The sequence below is a fragment of the Protopterus annectens genome, chromosome 8.part0 (genome assembly GCF_019279795.1).
Source record: "Protopterus annectens isolate FY-2018-M chromosome 8.part0, PAN1.0, whole genome shotgun sequence".
Taxonomy (NCBI): domain Eukaryota; kingdom Metazoa; phylum Chordata; order Ceratodontiformes; family Protopteridae; genus Protopterus; species Protopterus annectens.
The window spans coordinates 781,353,714-781,375,101 of NC_056741.1; the positions used below are offsets into that span (position 1 = coordinate 781,353,714).

The following is a 21,388-nucleotide window of genomic DNA, read 5'->3' on the forward strand; positions in this document are numbered from 1 at the left end:
TTTTATAAGTAGTTAGCACAACACTGATTCTAGGTTAATGTCTGCTCTAAATACTTAGTCTAGGAAGATCACTTTAATATAGTTGTCCTTTTTTTCTAAAGATAATGCTGGCAGACTTAAATTACTATTGACTCTGATAGGTTTGGTAGCTGCATTCCAGGATCTTCTGGCTATGTTGAATTTGTTACAGTTTGCTACTCTATACAAATTACTTGGTCAAATCCTAATACCTTATTAAAAATTCTGCAGCTCAGATCTTCCTTTATTACCTGATTTAACACTTATCTTTACAGACCTTGTAGGTCACCAGTTGTGTTTAAACCATAGCTATCCTATTGGGTACACCCGCAGTTCTTAATTACTGTAACTAAACCTATTTTTGATGATTCCACCTTTTCCTCATAAGGAAAAAAAAGAAGTTTGAATTGTTCTGGTGCAGATTAATGTAATGCACATCCAGTATGTAAAGTAAACAAAGTATTTATAACTTAATTGGCCAACAGCCCAATTATCCATTCTAAAATGTGGGATACATACACTGCAGATTACCAGCATTACTTGAAATAGAAAAAATAAGGACAAGTCTCTTCAAGTTATTCCTCTTTCCACATTATTTTATAGGACCATAGGAGGTTACTAGGCTAATGGCCCTGGGGCCCTTATAAGCCTAGCCAAGAGTTTATCCCCAAAAAGAAACCTCAGTCAGCATCTTTCACCCCTGTCAGTTAGCAACACAGGTGGGACCCCTGGGACTAATTTCTGGTTTCCCATCCACTCATCAAGGCTGCGCTTGAAAAGGGTCAGCGAGGTACTCTGTTTGACGTGTATGGGAAGTATATTCCAGAGACGGGGCAGCTTCTGGGAGACAAACCTGTCTCTCCACCAGGTTTTGTTGATGTTGTATACTAGATTCAAGCCTTTTGAATGGGTAATGTGCGAGGAGTCAGACTTACGGATATTTATTTATTTAACATTTGTTTACCGGGAAAGTCCGACTTGGAACAAAGCTAATTTTCAGCAGAGGCCCGGGGAGAAATGCTCCAGACATATGTCTTTGTAATGTGAGAGGAAACCCACATGAACACAGGGAGGACATGCAGACTCTGTACAGAAGGCACGTCAGCTGAGAATTGAACTAGAGAACCTCTTGCTGTGAGGCGACAATTCAACTGCTGCACCACTGCACCATAAGGAGCATCTCTAGTAGGGCAGGGTCCAAGATTGCCTTGTAGGCGAGACACATATCATCTCTGAGCAAGCTGTAAGATACCAAGTAGCATGATAGTGATTTAAGCCTGTCCACATAGGACAGGTATTGCAGGCCATGGATTCTCTTTGTGAGGTATTTCTGTGGCCTTTCCAGTTGGTGTAGATGTCTGGAGAGGTACATACCAAACGGGGCGTTATACTCAATTATTGGTCTAATGAGGGAGGAGTATAGAGAGGTAATAACTTCCTTTTTTCTGGATGCAATCCCTTTACTTATGAAATGAACCAAGTAAAAGGCTTTTCTGACCACTGCAGCTACATGACAGTTGACATGACAGTTATATTCATCTATGACATTTCACAATGCTTATTTTATCCCCTGCTAAACTTGTGTCTTTTTCTTGAAGCATCAAGCAGCTTGCACAAGATCTGTGTGCATCTTTTTTGTTAGTGGACCACCATTTCTCATTTACAGAATCATTTAAATAAATCTCTTGTTAGCACTGCTCTAGATTGGTCTCATCTTCTTCTTGGTGATATGACAGTATTAACAGAGAATAAGACTTGTTCCCTTATCATGATCTCTTCTTTTGTAGTCAAATATTACATTTCCCATATGCAGATGAACTTCAAGGATATTAGCTGTAATATTTTTTAAACCTGGCCAGCAAATATATTAATGCATTTAAACAATTAGTTAACATTTTAAATACGCATTTTATAATTTATATACCAAAATGTCACAAGTAAAAACAACTGAAACACAAAATTGTATAACAGATATATTTCATATCTACTGTCTGTTGAAAAGCATTTGATGTTAATGAATTCATTTAAACCTGGGGGGTTGTCAGCCCCCAGTCTAAGCTGCCATAATGACTCTTTTCTTTCCACTCTGTTTTTTAAATTGCCTCCCCTTAAATCAACTTCAGTGTGTCCCCAGAACACTGAAAGTAATTTTTTTGTATAAACTACATTATATGGAATGTCTAAACAAAGCATTTTATCATCCTTTGTCGTGATAACATAATAGTGCTCTTTAATATGTTTGCTCAAATTCCTAGTAGTCATCCCTACATAGAATGCAGTGCAACCTGAACATAAAGCAATATACACCAAGTTAGTAGAGTTACAGTTGGAATCTCCCAGGTACACTGATTCAGTGTTTTGGAACACACTGAAGTTGATTTAAGGGGAGGCAATTTTAAAAAAAGAGTGGAAAGAAAAGAGTCATTATGGCAGCTTAGACTGGGGGCTGACAACCCCCCAGGTTTAAATGAATTCATTAACATCAAATGCTTTTTAACAGGCAGTAGGTAGGAAATATATTTGTTATACAATTTTGTCTATTAGTTGTTTTTACTTGTGACATTTTGGTATATAAATTATAAAAAACTCAAACCTCTGTAGAATATCGCCTACTCTGAGGTGATCTCTGCCTAACATATAAAGCTATGTCAAACCCAGAGCTGCTGGATATGCTATACCTAAAGAAATCCCAATCCCTCCGAGCTACATGCTCTAGGGACCTAAACCTTGTCACCACAATAAACAGGACACGCTGGAGGGAAAGATTCCTGTCCCAGAGATTTACTATACACTGGAACAAGTTACCAATCTATGTCAAGCAAAGTTCTTCATTAGCACTCTTCAAGAAAAATCTTGATGAGTGGATGGGAAATAGGAAATACACCCCGGGGATCACTTCTGTGTCTCTGCTGGACAGTGGCATAGGAAAATAACTTTCTTGGGTGGCGTAAGCTATGGAACCTTGCTGGCTAGGCTTATGTAGGCCCTTTGGCCGATAGCCTAGTACCTGCCTATGAACCTATAAAATGCTTATTTAAAATGTTGACTAATTGTTTTAATGTATTAATTAATTGATTAAGTGTTTAATTGTGATTATGGGAGGGATATGATTTTTGTATAAAAGTGTGGTAAATGTAAGTAATTTTATTTCTGAAGAAGTCTTTGACACGAAAGCGTTGAGTAAAGAGATTTTTTACGCTAAATTCTGGTTGGTGTCTTCCTCTGTTGCTCCAATGTTTTGGATTTATTTGTTTTGTTACACTGGTGGTCGTTTATTTGGTAAATATATTAATGCATTGAAGTTTAAAGGAAAATTAAAGAAATTTAAAAACTAAAAAGCTAAGCTGAATATCCTGGGTTTATTTTCTCTGTGATCATTTTATATACCATCATCTTAATCGCATGACTTTTGATCCTTTGTCAGGTTCTATACAATACATTTTGTTTTCCAGTATTATGAAATTGCTGTGGTTGTTTATACTGAAGAAAACTTATAACAAGAATATTGAAATAAAGAATTTAGCTTACATTATTGGATCTTAATAGGACATATAATTATCTGGAGTCATATGACAGACCTGTTCTAATATCATACAATAACAGGGTCTATAAGTCTTAACCTCAGTATAGGCTACTACTTTATATTGCACTCCGCATAACTGTTCTGCTTCTCTGTAACATTGTAAATCATGCACAAGGTTTAATAACACTGGACAAGTTTATTGCAAACCACAGCTATTACTTTACTGCAATGTTGCTAATCTCCATCATCATCCTCCCTTTTCCCATATTTATATAGGGCCAGGATGTTGCAGCAACTATTGCCACTTCTCACAATTCATAGCAACTCTTTAATATTTTTTGTCGACAGTCGTGGCTGCTGCCACAAGTCCTCTCTTATACAATCCACCCCTCTTTTATGCAATCCATCCACCTCTCAGCAGGATGTCCTTGTCTCATCCATACTTCTCATCTGTCCCTGATTTTGGCTCAAAATTTTCATCTGTCCTTCCTTAAAACTGGCAATATTGGAAGAAAAAGTGGTGGTTGTGCATTGCACTTATAAAGACTGACAATAAGCTATAGACTTTTACTTCAGAAAATGCATATTAATTTACATTATATTTATTATTCTGTCAACTTATGAAGTTAATTGTACTAATGTTTTAAAAATGTTTCTTATTACTTATAAATTTGTCCCGGAGTCTAGGGTCTCCTTTTGCTTTCTTTATGTTCCTTCCAAGTCTGCTTTACAGCTGGAATGTTAATATTAGTTTAAATAAAATTTTAGCTTGTTTGTATACTAGCAAATGCCGGTGTGTCACCTGTATATTACTCAACTGCTATAATACAGGCACACTCCTTACTGACATTTGTCCTCATACACAGCCGTATTCTCCCCAGATTAAATTTTCTTCACAAAGTTAATTCTCTTTAACGGTATATAACTATTAGAGAACTGAACAAAAGTTGTTCAAAAATTTTTTATCAGTAACATATAGCGCACAGTATCCAGATAGCCTTATATTTTGACAAAAATGCGTTCCTATTTTTGATATTTTGCTGTGACATTTTATGTTCTGTGTTTACGATATACTGTCGCTGTTATCTCTGCCTCCAGTCTGCAAACTCAGTTCCCATCTCTCTTGCGACTACTATTAGAATTTACAGATACATACCATACAGCGTAGTAATAACTTCAAAATCGTCTAGTTTCAAAATGGTTGGAATTTGACTTCATATATCCGGTACCATGGAGGCGTCACGTGACAAACACTCTTGTCCTAATAGGATCTGTATGCAGTGCATTTAGCAGGGAAAATAGCAGCGTGCATCTAGTTACGAAAATATTGATTGAATAGGTAGGCATGTAGTCATATGCGTGCTGTTAAGTTTTTTTTTTTTTGTTTGTATGGAGAGATTGCGATCGTGACATTTGCTTTGACTATAAGAGGTCATGTTTCTAAGTTAGGTATATGACTGTAGCTTTGTAATTTTGTCTAGTTTTGAACTTTCTTGGGCCTGTTTATATGGTTTTATTATACATATGTTTAACAGTATGTGGTTTTGTAGCGGGTCATTATAGGTTCAATATAAATTGGGGCGTCTTGCTTGGGATCTGTAGTTTGTAGCGGATGGAATTTGTACTGCTTTTCCAGAGTTTATCGAAATGTCTGCTAATAACTTTTTTTAAGTTGTCAGTAGACTGTGTGTATAGTTTTAACTTCCTAAAGTTTTTCGTAGTTGCTTAAGCAAAATAAAAATGTGTACGTGTGCAAGGGGATCGATCGCGTGAGTGCTCTGAGTTGTAATTTTGTGCAGTCTTGATGACAGCCAAAATGTCAGTGCAGTGACTTGGGGGGGGGGGGCGTTTTTAAGAGAATCGCTTTTGATATAGAAGAGGCATTCATAAAGTATTTGTGGAGTCTTGAGCTTAAGTGTTTTGTACAGTACAATTGTTGACAGATCGAGTTTCTCAAGCAGCGCATGCTTCAAGTAGTGTGTACCTTATTAACCATATCCAGGAAATACTGTAATGACTTTATGCGGCCCGTTTATTGCATCAAAGCCGCATTTCGATTGAGAAGTAACAGTAGTGGTCGAAAATGAACTAAGCATGTTACTTTAGGCACTAAGTTCTTATCAGGAATTTAGGAAGGTTGTTGCCGTGCGTTACCCTAAAAAGTACACTAAATGCTACCCTCAAACGCACTTAACCAATTGCTGTTGCCATTTCCAACCATGAAGAGGCAACTTTGAATAAGCGTCTCTGCGCATAATATGTTTTGCAGACAGATATACACGATGTAGTAGTTCAGACAATTCGAGGCACATTTTTCCGAGAAATACAGCTCGGGATAGTATTATGAGCATTTCCAGCTCTACAATTGGCTCGGATTGCGTACTGTTTGAATTGTCAGCAGGTGGATTACTCTTGCTGTAGCGTCTGTCTGTCTCTCTCTGCAGACAGTTGTTACAACCCGGTACAGTACTGTTCGCGTTTAATTAAAATAGTGCATGTCTGTCCAGTAAGTAAAGTGTGATGTTTCATCTCTAAGTTTAACCTGCTGACATCGCTGTTAGAGAGGAGCATACATATCTGTCAACTGTCCCTGATTTTTTACTCAAATTTAACAGTGTTACGTTTTCTGACAGTAGTAAATAGAATGCATGATTATATTATTTGAGGCTGAGAGTATTGTGGTAAAACGTTATGCTTTTCTACTGTAGTAGACAAAGTGCAACATTCGCCGATTTTCTATAACATCACAGATTGTACAAAAACAGATTAAAAAAAATTGGCAAATTCGATGACATTTTGAGAGGTCTGGTTCTTTGTACGTGTTCGTTTAGTTCAGCAGAGACGTTGCTGGAGTTGATCAGTACATGCAGTTAATATATATTTTTTTGTAGTAGAAGCTGTTTTATAGCGCTTGGTTATAATACGCCAGTTGGGTTGAATGTGTTGTACAAACCATGTCAGAATGTGTACGAGGCGTTCAAGTCTGTATCCAGTTTAAAATGCAGCAGTGTGTCTCTGTGTACATGGAATTAATTAGGAATGGGATTTTTCATTTGGACTCAAGTTTTTTGTACTCTTGAACAAGAAGGCGTTACTTTGGATTAGTGAGGATATGCAGTACAAGAACTTTTTTTTCTCTCTTCCTCATAGGGGAGATGGATGATGGAATTGCAGCATGTCTTTCCGGAGTAAGTCACTGGGTTTGAAACCTGGGGGGAATTTAGAAATGTAAATGGCATGAAGGACAGGTTATTTGCAAGTGTAAGAATTCACCGTTGTGGTTTAAAAAGTGTAACAGATGGGTTACTAGATTTTGACCTGCCCCTGTTGTTTGTTGCCTTCATTTTTTTGCATGTTGAAAGACTGTTCAACTTTTGTTGTCTGTTTAGACAAAACAACCATTGCTAAGTCTTTTTTGGTTACCAGTCTGTCTGCGACAATTTTCCTGTGCCAGATTCTCTAGTCTACATACAGTTCAGCTGTCTCTACTTGCTGCAGCTATGCGGACTTTGCAGCTCCTGACACTGTACCATTCCCTTCCATACTTGCTATGCTGCTGTGGCAGGGCAAGGTTGTCATTGTGGTTGTGCCCATGTAATGAATCTGCATAAACAGAGGGTTGGGTTAAGTCCGGCATTGCCATTCACTTTTGCATATAAAAAGCAGGCAATTGACCACTACACCCCCCCCTTACTTTATCAGTCAATGTTCATTACCAAACCCTAATTTCTTGTGGTGTGTTCCTAGTTTTTGTTGTGTAAGCTTGTTGATTCTGTTCTTAATGTTGAGCTTGAAGCCACTAAAATGTTAGTTTTTGTTATTTATTTTATTTGTATATTTTATGTTTTAAGAGTTGTAGTTTTTCTGCTACTACATATAATTCGGATAAATCAAAGTGTTCAGAATCTTTAACAATCACGTTAAGCTTGTGAGGACTAGTTGTTGGTGTGAAGTTTATTTAAAAGAAAAACTGGTTTAACTGTATTGTACGTAACTTTTCATGAGAGTAATTTTCAACCAATTGTTTCAGAATATAGATAGCTTTTCATAAGTTTCTGTTTGACACAGCATGGTAAAATTTTGCTGTGTTTGAAATTCATTTACAGTGTCGATACTACTTTCCCATTCAAGCATATTAGGTGAGTGAGTGACGGGTGTATGTTTATTGCTTGGGTCTGGCTGTTTTCTTGCACAGATGTTTTGAGATGGGTGCAGTCTGTTCCCCCTCCTTTGTGGCCTATATTGTTGCCATGCTTCCCTAACATGCACACCTCAGACTAGATTCAGAAAGCACCAAGTTGAATAGCTTCTCTCTTTGTCTCTCTCTCTCTCTTTTTCATCTGTCACCAAAAAAGATCAGATGTCTTGCTGACTGTTTGCATTGTACCTAGAAACAAATGTTTATAGAGAAAATTTGAACTACTTTGTTTTCAATGTCTGTATATCAATGAAAAATAATTAACTTTGCAGAGTAACACACTACATGTCAGGCTAGTCTCTAATTATGAAAATGTTTTAGTTGTGGTATAAAATGGTTGTGTTGCACTGGTTGCTATGTTATTTATGGCCTGTAATGCTTTTGACTGTTCTAGGTATTGTTAAAGAATGTTTGTCATTTTCTTCAGGTTTTGACACTGTCACTCCCCTGTGTACATACTCTTACTTTGCAGAGCTTGTAACTTGTTGCAAGGAACAGTAAGTGCAGAGTTTCAGTAATGTGCATCCATCATTTTCTTTGGCAAGGAAGTTTTATTTCATTCTGACCTTGGAAGCAAAGCTCAAGTAGTTAGTTTGTGAGACTTGGAACTTCAGGATGGCAGGATAAACTGTGTGCTCAGTAAGATGGTCATTTGTATGCATTTTCATTATTTTTTAAAGGCACATAAAAGTCTCTAGAAAAAATGAAACCTTTATTACAACCATTTAAAAAAAGCAGGACATAACTATTTACATTACGTAGAAAATAACAATAGATAAAAGTATACTTTCTGTTTCTTTGCAAATCTTGTACAGACTTAAATTGAAGATAAGCTGACAAAACCATATTCAGAAATACAAATCCTTGAATGTTTAACTACCAAACCAAAGGGTAAAAAGGCCACACAGGCAAACCATTCAGTAAAATCTACAAGAAAAACTCAGCAAAGCTAGAGTTTTCACTGTGTGATACCTTAAATCTCCTTTAATGGATGCACATGGAATGCATGCAAATGATCTCTTTAAGGACATCAAGTGTTTTCAGCTGTATGGCTTCTGAATGTCCATGACAGTTTTATATTTAAGTTTTTATCCAGATGCCCATTTCCTCCTGTATCCCTGAGACATAACTATAGGTGAATTTGGCAGTCCACCAAACTGCTTATAGAGGTGTGGGCACTGTGTATGCTTGTTTTGCAGTGAATGGATTGCTTCCCTTTCCAGGATTAATTTCTGCCTGGTCCCTCTTGCATGTTGAATAGGCTCCACCATCCCCATACCTATAAATTGTATTATCTGAGTAGATGGAGAATGAAGACATTTTTTAATGATAGCCATTTTGACCTGAAATTAACATTGCCTACATATGTCCTTATTATTTATTTATTTTTATATAAAATTATAGAGCAAGACAACTGGATGATCAGCTTTATATAGTACATTGCGCACACTAATGACTTTTAGTGCATGCAGACAGAGCACTTTCTAATGTGTATATCAGAGCAAGTAAAATATAGACCTTTTAGCAATAATCCACAACTGGGTGTGAGTAATGCAGGGTTTACCCAATGTTGGCATGGTGTGATCATGAAGGTGAAGCCTGAGTAGTCAGACAAAACCAGCCATAGGCGAATCCAGCATTACCCAAACTCGGTCATGGATTATTGCTGTTGTACAATGGGAGTGTTTAGGAAAAGTGTCATAGTATTTCTAAAGAGTGTCCATTGTATAGAGGCAATTCTTCCTTGGCACCCATTGTATGTAGATGATGTATACGGAATGTATTGTACATGCATTGGATGTGTATGTGTCAATATTTGCACATTAGTGTACAGAAAGCTGTTCCTTCCACTTTCTTTCTAATCAAGACTACTATTTTTTCTTCTTCTTCTACTACTACTTTTGGCAGCTCCCATTGGGGATCTCCACAGCGGATCATCTGTTTCCATTTCTTCCTGTCCTCTGCATCTTGCTGTGTCATGCCAACCACCTGCATGTCCTCTCTCACCACATCCGTAAACCTTATCTTAGGTCTTCCTCTTTTCCTCTTACCTGACAGCTGCATCCTTCTCCCAATATACCCAGCATCCCTCCTCAGCACATGTCCAAGCCAACGCAATCTCACCTGTTTGGCTTTGTCTCCAAACTGTCCAACCTGAGCTGATCCTCTAATGTACCCATTTCTGATCCTGTCCATCCTCATCACACCTAATACAAATCTTAACATCTTTAACTTTGCCTCCTCCAGCTCTGACTCCTGTATTTTTGTCAGTGCCACCATCTCCAACTCGTATAACAAACCTGGTCTCGCCACAACGTTGTAGACCTTCCGTTTCACTCCTACTGGTGCTCGTCGGTCACAAATCACTCCTGCCTGACACTCTTCTCCATCCACTCCAGTCTGCCTGCAGTCTCTTCTTCACCTGTCTTCCACACTCACCATTACTCTGAAGTGTTGATCCCAAGTATTTAAACTCATCCATCTTCATCATCTCTACTCCCTTCATCCTCACCATTCCTCTGTCCTCCCTCTCATTCACATACATATATTCTGTCTTAGTCTTGCTGACCTTCATTCTTCTTCTCTGTAGAGCATATCTCCACCTTTCCAGGGCCTAAAAATCATAATGTCATCCGCAAACATCATAGTCCATGGGGACTCCTGTCGTCTATCAACCTGTCCATCATCATCATCATCATCATCATCATCATCATCATCATCATCATTGCAAGTAAGAAAAGGCTCAGAGCTGATCCTTGATGTAATCCCACCTCCACCTTGAACATATCTGCCAGTCCTACCGCAGACCTCACCACTGTTGTCACACTGCTCTCGTACATATCCTGAACCACTCTTGCATACTGTGTCCCATTCCTGTCTTCCTTATACAGTACCATAACTCCTCTCTAGGCAACCTCTCATATGCTAAGACTACTTTTTTATATCTGGCTTTGGGAAGGGCATAAGTTTCTCTTCCACCCTTCTGAGAGTTAAGCTTGTTTTCCTCACTTTATGGAATAGAGGGTGTCTGCAGCTATTTGTTTTCAATAGCTACAGATGTCAGTACTTTTTGTAATTGCTATTGTTCAATTTAGGATGGGTACATTGATTGCTAGTCAGCATATACATTTTAGAATGATACAATTTTCTCAGAAAAAAATGCTAAACTTTTATTATTTCAGATTTTCTTTCATGAGACCACTGTAGTAGTATTTGTACAAACTGTTGTTAACCTGGAAAAATGTCAAATGTAGGGTTTTTGTGAACCAAGTGGCAAACAACATAGTCCCTGAAATTATTTGAAGGAAATTCTTTATCACATCTTGTAGAAAAAAAACTCTTTGCTACAGAGTTATTTTAATTAGTGATTTTCATGTAAATAATTGGTGATTAAAGATGTATGCAGACTGCTTTATCTTTGCGTAGTGTGTACCGTTGCAGGAGTCTAAATGGGGGGGGGGTAAGCCTAAATCTAGTGACTTAAGACACCATATTCAAAAGAAACCTGGCTTACTTTTGATGTAAAGACAACTTACTAGATATATTAAGGGGAAAACAGCATATGAACAGAATATAAATCCTATACCTACCCTTAATGGAAAGACTGTAATGCATTTTGATAGTATGTTGATATGAAGTGTCTGAGTGGATATGTGTAAGAAGCAGTATCTCAGTCCGTGATAAAACTTTCATGGAATTAAGTTTGGAGACTTGTACTGAATGCACAAAAAGTACCATTCTGTGCTTGGCGTTGTAATTATAACTAAGTGCTTAATTTGATGATGTCACATTTTCTCCATCTGTGCAGGGAGTTTTAGTCATAACATATTTCCAGTGACAGCTCAGTTGTTTTTTTCCTGGGGAATTTGTATATATCACATTTCTTGCAATGTAATGTAATATAGTGACCACACAATACAGATATATATCAGACACATGCTGAAGTCACATAATCACTCCTACGGGAAACCATTTAGAATGCAACATGCCAGACTGTCACAATAAAATGTCTGTATAAACTACATTTGCTACATCTTTGTCTCCTTTATAATGTTCATAATAAAGCTTTCTTAGTTTTAATGGGACACTGGTACAAAATGCTCTAGAGATGCACATTGTAATCATATTAGAGATTTCATTGTATGACCATTACTCAATTAGAACACACTGCACTGTACCCCTTGTCACAGAGTTTAGTCTTGTGTGTAGATTGAGAAATTGCCTTTTGTGTTTTGACATCTTGGTGAAGAGGTCTTATGGATATTCTGCATTCCCCAACTTAAACTAGAAGTCGTATACCCAATCCTAATAGGAGGAGGACATAATGCAGCTTGGCAGCCTGGCACATTGTGATAGATGTTTTTGTCTGTTGTTAAGAGTTTGTCTTTAAAGGATTATGTCCCAAAACTGGCATTGTCTAGTACTTTTAATTAAATAAATTAGAATATGGCAGTTAGAATGCATTTAAGTTGTTTGAGATAGAGAGGTAATGAAAAAGCTGCATGAATTTTTGAACACTCTCTCTTCATATGCATTTTTTAATTCTGCTGTATGAGCAGTTCATATTTCAGGGACAACTACTTCTTGTATTATGTTTATGATTTGTGCCTTATGTGTTTGCCCCATGGAGAAAAAGCAAGTAGTCATGTCTGTTATGGAACAAATCTATTGACATTTGCTGCAGGGATAACATTTATGGAGAACAGCTTGAACTAGAACACTGGTTGTTCTTCATTGTGTTTCTGAAATATCACAAATGCTAATTTCATTTCATTTTGTACATAGGCTGCCCCAGTAGATCATGCCTCTTCTGGTATGTGATGTTAGTATCGATCATGTAGGAGTCCTCCAAATTTGCCCACAAGTAAATAAACTTTTTTTTCATGCACACAGTTAACCCTTCCACATATACTTATTCGCAATGACTTAAAAAAAGCCAGTGCAACTGATTGACTAGTGCTGTCATTTTTCATAGTTCTTCACTTTCATACATAGACTGCTTCCCCACCAAAAATAACCCTTTTCTGACTTTTTGCATGTTTGTTGTTAAACTGAAAGAAGTAATGGTGGCAGTAATCTATTTCTAAAAAAACAAGGTATGCACCAAGACAACGGAGCCAAGACCCAGCAATAGCAATGGTCATAAAACATAGAATAAAAACAAACAAAATCACCATGCGCTGGGTCAAATGGTAGAGGCAAACACAGTTCGAAGTGATCAGTCCATGTGCAGTCCAAATACGAGTACAAAGTCACAGACTCCTATACGAAGAAATGATAAACGCCACTGTGATAGTAAAAAAGCAATTTAATGGAACAAAACTGTAAGCGCTTTCTCCCGTAGGCTTCTTCAGACAGTATAAATATAAAGCCACCATTCACATCTTAAATACAAGCTTAAACCAAATCATTGGTCAAAAATGAATCATGTGCATACTAAATCCACCTCCCAATTAAAAACATAAGCACTGATATGTCATTTAAAAATAACAAATACATAGAAACAAAACAGTTATGACATAAAATAAAAGTGTGAGTAGTATCCTAAATTACTAATGGGGTCTACGACACCTCCTCTTTCTCAAGACAGGTGCAATGTGCACCTTATCATTAAGACCAGGGGGCTTATCCGCCCTGCATCGGATAATCCATCTCATCTCCTTCTCAAGAGTATGGTTGATGATGTCACCACCTCTAGCATTAGTAAAAACTAACTGCAAGACACAGAACTTGAAAGTGTGCTCCGGACCTGTAGTTTTAACATGCTTCGCTAACGCATTCACATCACTTCCAGTCCTGTGATCAAATAGAGGTGCTCCCTAATCCTTTCCTTTAAAGTCCTGTTCGTTTTACCTATGTAAAACGAAGGACAAGCAGAGCACCTCGCTAAATAAACCACATTAGAACTCATACAGTTAGTACCAGTATGCAAGTTATACTCAAAAAGTGTAACAGGATGTACAAATGAAGTTGTGCTATCTATAAAACCACATTGATTACAGCGTCCACAAGGGCGCGTATTGTGTGCCATACGAAAAGTACTATTAGGATAGCTATTAAGGCTTTTATAACATAACAAACTCTGTAAATTTGGTTTATTCTTATAAGCCACCATGGGTTTAGAACCTACCACTTCACTTACTACCGGGTCTAGGGTTAGAATTTCCCATCGTTTCTCTAAAATTCCTCTAATTGCTCCCGCATCTTGAGTGAAAAACAATGGGGCTCTCAGAGTATTAGGATGACTCAAGGAGGTAGAAGGTACCACCTCTCCTATACTGGGGCATTCAGAAAAGTACGGTCTCGCTATACCCAATCTAAGTGTATCAACCTCCAACCGCATCCTATTGAAAATATATTCACTATACCCTCTATTAATAAACATATCCCTCATCTTATCAAGTTCTTCTTCATAACCAATCTCAGTAGGATTTAATCTGGCTGCCCGCATAATTTGTCCCTTCATGACATTTTTCACTTTTATCTACTGCATTGACTTATTGGTTGGCTTCGATTGTCCTGGAGTGTCTACCTCTATTTTTGGACTTTGAAACTTTTTGAGTATAACTTGCATACTGATACTAATGCTAGAGGTGGTGACATCATCAACCATACTCTTGAGAAGGAGATGAGATGGATTATCCGATGCAGGGCGGATAAGCCCCCTGGTCTTAATGATAAGGTGCACATTGCACCTGTCTTGAGAAAGAGGAGGTGTCGTAGACCCCATTAGTAATTTAGGATACTACTCACACTTTTATTTTATGTCATAACTGTTTTGTTTCTATGTATTTGTTATTTTTAAATGACATATCAGTGCTTATGTTTTTAATTGGGAGGTGGATTTAGTATACACATGATTCATTTTTGACCAATGATTTGGTTTAAGCTTGTATTTAAGATGTGAATGGTGGCTTTATATTTATACTGTCTGAAGAAGCCTACGGGAGAAAGCGCTTACAGTTTTGTTCCATTAAATTGCTTTTTTACTATCACAGTGGCGTTTATCATTTCTTCGTATAGGAGTCTGTGACTTTGTACTCGTATTTGGACTGCATTTGGACTGATCACTTCGAACTGTGTTTGCCTCTACCATTTGACCCAGCGCATGGTGATTTTGTTAGTAATTTATTTCTGCTTGTTGTTATAACAGTTGTGCACTGCACCTCCCCCAACAAGCCATGTCTGGGATTAACAGTTGTCAGGAAAATGTGTAATGGCCATTTCCTTTACATGCAACCTAACATACCACTTTTCCCAAATATTTATATATGTCTCATGTTTGGATTTTGATGAAGGCGAAACAAATAATTACCATAGTGGTATACTTTAATTTGCTGTTCTTATACACGTGTACACTTCTTCTTGACAGACTGTGCCAGCGATTATTTGACAGTGATAAAGTAATTTCCCTTAGTTTCACCAAGTTAGACTGTGCACCTCCTAACCCAGGAATTATTGAGTTCTTGTGTTTTGCATATGAACCTTAGTTGCATCCCTTCAAATCGGTTAATATTAAACCACCCTGTTCTATGTGAAGTATAATCTTATCCCACTTAACTGTTGCTATCTTCTCCTCCCAAATAAATTACTTTGTCATCCACAGCTTCTCAAGCAAAAGGTTGTGAATCAAAGTAGAAAGTGGTCATGATGATGATGAAACACTGGGTAGGAATAGGGGTAGTTCAAGAAATAAGGGGTAGTTCAAGAAATAAGGAGAGTGTAGGATTTTGGATGCAGATCTTAAAGGAAAATAACCATACAGAATGTTATAAAGTAAGTAAGGCAACATGGATATTTTTTACTAATGGGGATAATTGCGGCTAGGGGTACAGAAAATGGGCAACAAGGGGCTGGAATTTACTGGAGAAAGTCAGCAAATAAACAGATGACTAGAAAGGGAAAGGAAATTTGTAGGATGAAGCCTAGAAGGGGAAAGGAAATTGTAGGATGAAGCCAAGCAGATGTTTGAACTGAAGTTTAGAGACTGCCTTCCCTATTAGAGGTTGATAACAGAGTATAGGCCAAGATAAAAGAATTGGGGGAGTGTTAAGTAGGAAAAAACAGCTATGGTAGAATTGGAGTGTTAAGTGGGGGGAAAAATGCTATGGTAGAGTTTTTAGTTGATTGTAGAATAGAATCTGTTCAAAAAAGATATTTTAGTAGGAAAATTATAAAAATCAATCGGATGTGGTTTGAAAAGATTGGGAATAAAGATTGGAATGGCATTTTACAAAGGAACAACAGGAGGGTAATCTGTAAGGCTCCAAAGTATGCAACAATATCCAGAAGGTGTAGGATTTTTGTTTGGAAGTGTTTTGCTTAAGTGCTTTTCATACACTAAACAGACTTCATTGAATTTGCCTCTGGTAGATAGCAAATACTGAATGAGTGGTGAGAGATAGGTAATTGTGGAACATGCTTTTTGGGAATCTGATGAGTTGGCAGATGTTAACTATTCTTTATGATACTTTATCTGTGTTGTGGAGCAGATTTTTATAACTAAGAAAGAAGAGAGAATCATTCCTGAAGATAACATAATCTCTTAAGTGATTGAGTTTGTGATGTAAGCTGCTTACGTGACATGGTAAAAGGCCAGACTCTAGCCATGGCCTATCACTGTGTGAGTTGGAGGGAAGTGAGAAACCTATTTGTGTGTGTGTGTGTGTGTGTGTGTGTGTGTGTGTGTGTGTGTGTGTGTATGTATGTGTATATATATATATATATATATATATATATACACACACACACACACACGTATGTATTTTCTATATATATATATATATATATATATATATATATATATATATATATAAATGTGTGTGTGTGTACTGCATTCTTTTGAATTTACGTTTCAACGAAACGTAAATTCGTGAATGGATTTACCCAAAAGTGCGTTTCAGTGAAAACGCACTCGTGCAAGTCTATGAAAACAAACAAAAACACTTTAAACAGTTTTATGCAGGGGAGCAAGCCCCCCACACCCCCCTACTTTAATGTTCTCACTCGAGATCCCACTACAGTGGGGAAAAGGAAATGTTCCCTCATCCCAGTGTACAGCTTAGCAAGCTCCTGCCTGGTGCCCTGCAGAGTTCTACAGTAGTAGAGAGACAAAAGAGAGACTTTGGAGTGATTAAATATAATTTTTTCTGCATTGTCTTGCTGCCTTTAGCTAATTCTGTCTAAAATGCAGATTGTCTAGAGTTTATGTGATTTAAAAAGCTTGTTTCAGCTACATATTGTACTTATTTTACTGCCTGCACTGTAACAAAGTCATTTTTGTTTAAATTACCTGTTTAACTGTTGTAGGCTACACACTCAAGTGTGATAGCCATTTCTGTGCATTTAAAGTGTTTTTCTGATTGTATCTGCTTTATTTTCTGAAAAAAAAAAAAAATACTTGTTTAACCGCCTTTCTAAGCTAGTATAGTCCAGTTTTCAGGTTAGCGCTGAATTCAGGGCTGTGTTGCACGTTTCTGTGTTTGCCCATACCTTACTTGGATAGAAGGAAGTTTCTTTGTTCACTGTGAGAGAGGGAGCTTTGAGCAGCCTATCTGTCCCTGGAGGAGTGGTTTCAGCCCAGAAATTAGTAGTTTATTAGCCATTTTGGGCTAATTTCTTTCTCTTTCATTTCCCTGCTATAAAACCCACATTTGCGCGCCGGGCAGCGCCAGTTAGCTAAGGTATAACTATTCCCGGCTCCACAAAGTCTCTTTAATTTTTCCCTTGGAACTAGACAAACTTTAACTTGAGCACAAACCGTTCACTTCTCATCCCGGCACTTGCTCAAAACTCATAGCAAGCACTAATAAACCTTAACACTAGACCCCCCTATACTGTAGAGAAGGACAAGGCTCTCTATTCGACCTTATCAACCAATCAGTAAAACAGTTCATTGCACCTATTTAGGCATGTCCAAAGGGCAGTTTCAGGTGTACTCTCCAGTCCAGCTGGTGAATCGGGGCATTTTGAGGCAATGTTACAATTGCCTCATGTACACAGACAACCCTCTCCTCCTTCCACCAAACAGGAATACATGTGAGAGATACAATTATACAGCCAAACTGGAGGCTAAGCTCTCTCAACCCAAGACTGGACCAGGCAGTCAAGAGGAGAAGGGAATTACTTGCATCACACCACCAGTCTCGCATAGACTTATGAAAACCAGCACCGGCACAAAACACACATAAATACACAAAAACATACTTGGAGGCTCTAAGTAAAAATCTGCAAAAACAACAGAGACCTTCAAAGCAGACATCCAAGCAACCTCCACCCCCCAACACAAACCATGAAACACATACCCCCCCCCAACACAAACCATGAAACACATACTTCACAACACCAGTGTGCCACACTATCACAGCCCTTATGGCAAAATAACATACCCAACACACTTGTAATAGGTGACTGTATAGTCAGGCACACTGACGTCCCACTCACTAGGCTGAACAAGGAGAAGATTACTGTTAGCTGCCTGTCGGGTGCCAGGATCTGCCACATAACACAAGCACTCGGGTCACTCCAGAACAAGTGCAAATATGACACTGTCATTGTCCATGTTGGTGTGAATGACCTGAGCCGTACCTCCCTGGACTACATGAAAAGAGACATGAAGGAGCTCTCTGATCAGGCAGCTCAGGCCGGTATGACCCTGAGTAGCATCCAGCCCTCACCAAGAATGATAACCACCGTATAGAGAAAAAAATTGTCAATTTCAACAATTGGCTAAGCTTCTGGTGCCATTCAAAGGGGATCCAGTGTCTGTCAGCCTGGGATGACATGCTTGACAAGCCACACTGCTTTGCTAAAAACGACTTGCACCTGCCACCCTTTAGGCTTTCGAATACTGGCCAAGGCTCTTTCCACCCCCATAGTGCCTTTTTTAGGCAAGGCTCAAAAGATCAACCCACCACCGTAAATTGCACAAGTATCAAAAAACTGAGAGTAATGCTACTCAATACCAAAAATCTAAACCTCAGAATGCACGCACTCGAGGCACTCCTCAGTATGGGGAAAATTGATATATGTGCAGTAACAGAAACCTGGTTTAAGGCTCCCAGGGAGCACCCCAGCACTACCAGGCTACAACTCATACCATACATTTCGGCCACAAAACCCAGACCGAAATACAAAAGGTGGGGGAGTATCCATATTCATCAAGGATACCCACACCTCCAGGTTAGTGGTACAGCACGATGCTTCAGAGATCATCCACGTGCAGCTAACAATGGGCAAAACTGCTATTTAAATTCTAGCTTGCTACAGATAACCCACCATGTCCCAGGACCCCCACTCTGCATTCCTGGAAACACTGGGAAACATAAAGGTCCTACCAAACACCCTGATATTGGGTGATTTCAATTACCCAAACATTAACTGGGAGAACTACTCAAGTACAAACTCCCTTGCCCAACATTTTCTAGAATTTATAAACTCAAACGCATTGGATCAATTGGTCAACACCCCCTCCATTGGTGGCAACATATTGGACCTGGTCATCACCAGCATGGGAGACTGGTGCTCCACACTGGATGTCAACCCATCGCAGGTTAGATCTGACCATAAACTAATCACTCTGGATATCCACATTCCACCACCACCTTGACGAGTGGATGGGAACACCCAGGGATCACTTCAATGGCTCTGCTGGTCAGAGGCACAGGGAACCAATCTAAGAGGGTGGCGAAAGCCAATACATTCCGGCTAGGCTTATAAATGCCTTCGGGCAGATAGCCTAGTACCAACCTATGAACCTAATCCCCACTGTATCACGATCTCAACAATACTCTGCTTAGCTGTACATCAACACTAAATGTTGATGTACAACTAAGTTAACATGCAAACTGCATGTTTTTATTTATTTAACTAATTTTTTTTTACTTATTTACACGAAAGTGTGTTTTCGGTAAAACACACTTTCGTGTAAATACACACGGACATTTACGTTTCAGTGAAATGTAAATTCGGCAGAAGGCAGTAGATCCATATATATATATATATATATATATATATATATATGTGCGTGTGTGTATATTTAAGTAGCATAGTGTTTCACTTTCTGGTGTATATTTAAGTAGCATAGTGTTTCTCTTTCTGGTGTAATTTTCATTGTTTTTCAATTTTTATGGTTAACTATTTTGATAGTAAATGAAATAATTCATAAGACTGTAGTATACTAGAATTAACTGGAAAAAAATGAAATGAGATTGGAATGAAAGTCTTTATGTGTTAATTACCCAAACTTGAGCTGAACTGGTGCCAGTCTCTCTCTTTTTATGGGCTAAGTCTTTTGTACTTATCAGAATGAATTCTGCAAACACTGTAGTTCATTTAATAAGGCTTTATTAGATGTTCACAATATTAGAATACTGTCTTCATTAACAGTGCTGATAAACAGTAACAGTCCGTAGAAATACTGGAATGCTGGTTCATAGGTAGGTACTAGGCTATCGGCCCAAGGGTCTGTGGAAGCCTAGCCAACAAGGTTCCCTGGCTTTCGCCACCCAAGAAGGTTATTTTCCTTTGCCCCTGTCGAGCATAGCCACAGAAGTGATCCCTGGGGGTGAATTTCCTATTTCCCATCCACTCATCAAGATTTTTCTTGAAGAGTGCTAACGAGGAACTCTGCTTGACATAGGTAGCTTGTTCCAGAGTATGGGAAGTCTCTGGGACAAGAATCTATCACTCCAGCATGTCCGGCTCCACAAAGTCTCTTTAATTTTTCCCTTGGAACTAGACAAACTTTAACTTGAGCACAAACCGTTCACTTCTCATCCCAGCACTTGCTCAAAACTCATAGCAAGCACTAATAAACCTTAACACTAGACCCCCCTATACTGTAGAGAAGGACAAGGCTCTCTATTCGACCTTATCAACCAATCAGTAAAACAGTTCATTGTACCTATTCAGGCATGTCCAAAGGGCAGTTTCAGGTGTACTCTCCAGTCCAACTGGTGAATCGGGGCATTTTGAGGCAATGTTACAATTGCCTCATGTACACAGACAACCCTCTCCTCCTTCCACCAAACACGAATACATGTGAGAGATACAATTATACAGCCAAACTGGAGGCTAAGCTCTCTCAACCCAAGACTGGACCAGGCAGTCAAGAGGAGAAGGGAATTACTTGCATCACACCACCAGTCTCGCATAGACTTATGAAAACCAGCACCGGCACAAAACACACATAAATACACAAAAACATACTTGGAGGCTCTAAGTAAAAATCTGCAAAAACAACAGAGACCTTCAAAGCAGACATCCAAGCAACCTCCACCCCCCAACACAAACCATGAAACACATACTTCACAACACCAGTGTGCCACACTGTCACAGCCCTTATGGCAAAATAACATATCCAACACACTTGTAATAGGTGACTGTATAGTCAGGCACACTGACGTCCCACTCACTAGGCTGAACAAGGAGAAGATTACTGTTAGCTGCCTGTCGGGTGCCAGGATCCGCCACATAACACAAGCACTCGGGTCACTCCAGAACAAGTGCAAATATGACACTGTCATTGTCCATGTTGGTGTGAATGACCTGAGCCGTTCCTCCCTGGACAACATGAAAAGAGACATGAAGGAGCTCTCTGATCACGTAGCTCAGGCCGGTATGACCCTGAGTAGCATCCTGCCCTCACC

General features: G+C 38.6%; 1 protein-coding gene across 1 annotated transcript in view; it reads left to right on the forward strand.

The window, feature by feature from the left end:
* Nucleotides 1-4,766: 4,766 nt before the first annotated feature.
* The window catches only part of NEK7 (NIMA related kinase 7), a 1,336,142-nt gene continuing 1,319,520 nt past the window's right edge, over nucleotides 4,767-21,388 (forward strand). Inside the window, exon 1 of the mRNA XM_044080252.1 lies at nucleotides 4,767-4,880. The gene's annotated coding sequence lies outside the window, so the exon portion shown is untranslated. The remainder of the gene's footprint in view (nucleotides 4,881-21,388) is intronic.